The following is a 4952-nucleotide window of genomic DNA, read 5'->3' on the forward strand; positions in this document are numbered from 1 at the left end:
AGCTGTTAATCGAAAGGTTGGTATTCGAGCCCACCCGGGAGAGGTGTTGTGAGGTCTCAGATGAAGCGTGAAAAGTCAAACTTTTTCCATAATCCGTGATAACCATTTATTTTCTGATCTTTCGTGGCTCAATGGTTAGCGCGTTCGGCTGTTAACCAATAGCTTGGTGCTTCGAGCCCACCCGGGAGCGGTGTTTTTGGATCTCAAATGTAACGCAAATAGCCAAAGTTTTTCCGCAATACCTGACGACCATTTTTCTTGGGCGTCCGTGGCGCAATGGTTAGCGCGTTCGGGTGTTAACCGAAAGGTTGGTGGTTCGAGCCCATCCGGGAGCGGTGTTGTGAGGCCTCAGATGTGAAGTAAAAAGTCAAAGTTTTACCTCAATACCTGACGAAAATTAAATTTTTGGGCTTCAGTGGCGCAATGGTTAGCGCGTTCGGCTATTAACCAATAGGTTGGTGGTTCGAGCCCATCCGGGAGAAGTGTTGTGACGTCTCAGATGTAACGTAAAATGTCGGAGTTTTTCCACAATACCTGACGAACATTTAATTTTTGGGCTTCAGTGGCGCAATGGTCAGCGCGTTCAGCTGTTAACCGAAAGGTTGGTGGTTCGAGCCCAAACGAGAGCGGTTTTGTGGGGTCTCAGATGTAGCTTGAAAAGTCGTAACTTTTCATCAATACCTGACAACCATTTAATTTCTGAGCTTCCGTGGCTCAATGGTTAGCGCGTTCGGCTGTTAACCTATAGGTTGGAGGTTCTAGCCCATCCGGGAGCGGTGTTGTGATGTCTCAGATGTAACGTAAAATGTCAGAGTTTTTCCACAATACCTGACGAACATTTAATTTTTGGGCTTCCGTGGCGCAATGGTTAGCGCGTTCAGCTGTTAATCGAAAGGTTGGTGGTTCGAGCCCACCCGGAAGAGGTGTTGTGGGGTCTCAGATGTAGCGTAAAAAGTCAAAACTTTTCCACAATACGTGACAACCATTTAATTTCTGAGCTTCCGTGGCTCAATGGTTAGCGCGTTCGGCTGTCAATCGAAAGGTTGGTGGTTCGATCCCATCCGGGAGCGGTGTTGTGAGGTCTCGTATGTGAAGTAAAAAGTCATAGTTTTACCTCAATACCTGACGAAAATTTAATTTTTGGGCTTCCGTGGCGCAATGGTTAGCGCGTTCAGCTGTTAATCGAAAGGTTGGTATTCGAGCCCACCCGGGAGAGGTGTTGTGAGGTCTCAGATGAAGCGTGAAAAGTCAAACTTTTTCCATAATACGTGATAACCATTTATTTTCTGATCTTTCGTGGCTCAATGGTTAGCGCGTTCGGCTGTTAACCAATAGCTTGGTGGTTCGAGCCCACCCGCGAGCGGTGTTTTTGGATCTCAAATGTAACGTAAATAGCCAAAGTTTTTCCGCAATACCTGACGACCATTTTTTTTGTGCGTCCGTGGCGCAATGGTTAGCGCGTTCGGCTGTTAACCGAAAGGTTGGAGGTTCGAGCCCATCCGGGAGCGGTGTTGTGAGGCCTCAGATGTGAAGTAAAAAGTCAAAGTTTTACCTCAATACCTGACGAAAATTTAATTTTTGGGCTTCAGTGGCGCAATGGTTAGCGCGTTCGGCTATTAACCAATAGGTTGGTGGTTCGAGCCCATCCGGGAGAAGTGTTGTGACGTCTCAGATGTAACGTAAAATGTCGGAGTTTTTCCACAATACCTGACGAACATTTAATTTTTGGGCTTCAGTGGCGCAATGGTCAGCGCGTTCAGCTGTTAACCGAAAGGTTGGTGGTTCGAGCCCAAACGAGAGAGGTTTTGTGGGGTCTCAGATGTAGCTTGAAAAGTCGTAACTTTTCATCAATACCTGACAACCATTTAATTTCTGAGCTTCCGTGGCTCAATGGTTAGCGCGTTCGGCTGTTAACCTATAGGTTGGAGGTTCTAGCCCATCCGGGAGCGGTGTTGTGATGTCTCAGATGTAACGTAAAATGTCAGAGTTTTTCCACAATACCTGACGAACATTTAATTTTTGGGCTTCCGTGGCGCAATGGTTAGCGCGTTCAGCTGTTAATCGAAAGGTTGGTGGTTCGAGCCCACCCGGAAGAGGTGTTGTGGGGTCTCAGATGTAGCGTAAAAAGTCAAAACTTTTCCACAATTGTAACGATAAAATCTGAATAATTTATATTTCCCCACTATCCCTTTATTTCGTTCACTATCCCTTTAAGAAAATTTCCTACACTTCACATATTTAATCCGTCAATAATAAATTTCCCGGGGAAACTTCTGAAAAGGTCAATCCCAATGCTGGCGTTGGTTGCCGATTCAGAAGCTTTCCCCAAAACCCCCTTAAAACCCGGCTTCTTCGTGGCCACAAGAAGCCCCGGCCATCTAGTTCTCTGAACTTCTCTATCTGGGAAAAATAGCGTTCCCCTCGCATCATCCCTTTCAGGTTATTTACCCTTCGCTTATTGAGAGTTGCCGGGTATTTTTATTTTTCAATGATTTTAAATGTTTTGTATATAATGTATAGTGGTAGTATAGCTAAGTGTAAATAGTGTAAATAGATTGAGTATGCGCGCGGACTGGGGTTCACCCCACGGTAATTTACCGAAAACGCGAACGGACCGAGAGCGGGGATGCTCACCCCACGGTAATTTACCGAAAACGCGAACGGACCGAGAGCGGGGATGCCCCGCCATCCCGACGCTGCCAAGCCGTCGCCACGACGTTACCATGCAGGCGCGAGGGTGAAAACCCCGAACTCTATCCAAGAGCGCCACGCCACGTCATTCTTCCTGACACAAGAAAAGCCTACTGCCTGCCAGCTATAAAAGCTCGACCATGGCTTCACGAGAACATGACTCGATATCCTGACCTTCCTGAGGAAACGCTGCCCGTTCCGAATCGCCGGCTGAAGTTCTAGCCGCTGGAAACTCTGCCCTTGGAGCTCCCGATAAACCATGACGCCCTAACCGGCCATCGAGCACTAAGTTCGGGCGCGCTAATTTATGTTTTAAACTGCTAATGAACTGTCGTCGGACATTCTCGACGCTCGCGGTCACGAGTCGCCCCTTCCGTCGCTTCTGCGGACGTGCTATGGACAATTGAAAACTCACTGTTCGCGTTTATCAACGTCGGTGTACCCCACCTCGAACTATGGCAAAACCGTAACGTTACCGAATGTTTTTATTTATTTATTACGAATTCGTATAGTGTACCTCGATTAACGAGATACAATATTTAATATATCTCGCTTAACGAGAAAGAATGGGTCATGACCATTCTGTTTTTATAAATTTAGTATTTCATTGTGCATGAACATTTTTATTTTTATTTTTATTGATTTCTTTATCGCGTGCATGTTTATTATTTTAGTTTATTGATTATTAGTTTGTTAGTGATGTTATCAAAATTAAACACTAAGACCTTGGTAACTCTCAATGTCGTTTAATCATTCCCTCTATAAAAATCCCCTAGACACATACTGACCATTAGTATTTTAATTCTTATACGCTACCCCGCTAGAGAAAGTAAGGGTAACGAGCCCGGACCAAGTATTTGTATTTATTCCTCTTTGTAGTGAGGTTTTCCCTAACCCTTTTAATCGCGATCTTAGCAATATGCTAAGCGAATATTTTATCGTTGCACAACTTCGCTACACAATACGTGACAACCATTTAATTTCTGAGCTTCCGTGGGTCAATGGTTAGCGCGTTCGGCTGTCAATCGAAAGGTTGGTGGTTCGATCCCATCCGGGAGCGGTGTTGTGAGGTCTCGGATGTGAAGTAAAAAGTCATAGTTTTACCTCAATACCTGACGAAAATTTAATTTTTGGGCTTCCGTGGCGCAATGGTTAGCGCGTTCGGCTGTTAACCAATAGCTTGGTGGTTCGAGCCCACCCGGGAGCGGTGTTTTTGGATCTCAAATGTAACGTAAATAGCCAAAGTTTTTCTACAATACCTGACGACCATTTAATTTTTGGGCTTCCGTGGCGCAATGGTTAGTGCGTTCAGCTGTTAACCGAAAGGTTGGTGGTTCGAGCCCAAACGAGAGAGGATTTGTGGGGTCTCAGATGTAGCGTGAAAAGTCGTAACTTTTCAACAATACCTGACAACCATTTAATTTTTGGGCGTCCGTGGCGCAATGGCTAGCGCGTTCGGCTGTTAACCGAAAGGTTGGTGGTTCGAGCCCATCCGGGAGCGGTGTTGTGACGTCTCAGATGTTACGTAAAATGTCAGAGTTTTTCCACAATACCTGACGAACATTTAATTTTTGGGCTTCCGTATCGCAGTAATTAGCGCGTCCAGCTCTTAATCGAAAGGTTGGTGGTTTGAGCCCACCCGGAAGAGGTGTTGTGGGGTCTCAGATGTAGCGTTAAAAGTCAAAACTTTTCCACAATACGTGACAACCATTTAATTTCTTATCTTCCGTGGCTCAATGGTTAGCGCGTTCGGCTGTTAACCAATAGGTTGGTGGTTCGAGCCCACCCGGGAGCGGTGTTTTTGGATCTCAAATGTAACGTAAATAGCCAAAGTTTTTCCACAATACCTGACGACCATTTAATTTTTGGGCGTCCGTGGCGAATGGTTAGCGCGTTCGGCTGTTAACCGAAAGGTTGGTGGTTCGAGCCCATCCGGGAGCGGTGTTGTGAGGTCTCAGATGAGAAGTAAAAAGTCAAGGTTTTACCACAATACCTGACGAAAATTTAATTTTTGGGCTTCAGTGGCGCAATGGTCAGCGCGTTCAGCTGTTAACCGAAAGGTTGGTGGTTCGAGCCCTCCCGGGAGCGGTGTTGTGACGTCTCAGATGTAACGTAAAATGTCAGAGTTTTTCCACAACACCTCACGAACATTTAACTTTTGGGCTTCTGTGGCGCAATGGTTAGCGCAATCAGCTGTTAATCGAAGGGTTGGTGGTTCGAGCCCAAACGAGAGAGGTTTTGTGGGGTCTCAGATGTAGCTT

The 4952-nt window shown here is 46.0% G+C and overlaps 1 non-coding gene across 1 annotated transcript; it reads left to right on the top strand.

The window, feature by feature from the left end:
• The first annotated feature begins 997 nt into the window (after positions 1-997).
• Positions 998-1070, top strand: TRNAD-GUC (transfer RNA aspartic acid (anticodon GUC)). The gene has a single exon. It is a non-coding gene; the product is annotated as a tRNA-Asp (tRNA).
• The last annotated feature ends 3882 nt before the right edge of the window (positions 1071-4952 follow it).

Source organism: Phalangium opilio, unplaced genomic scaffold (assembly GCF_054372755.1).
Source record: "Phalangium opilio isolate 3A_F unplaced genomic scaffold, DU_Popi_V2 ptg000056l_1, whole genome shotgun sequence".
NCBI lineage: Eukaryota > Metazoa > Arthropoda > Arachnida > Opiliones > Phalangiidae > Phalangium > Phalangium opilio.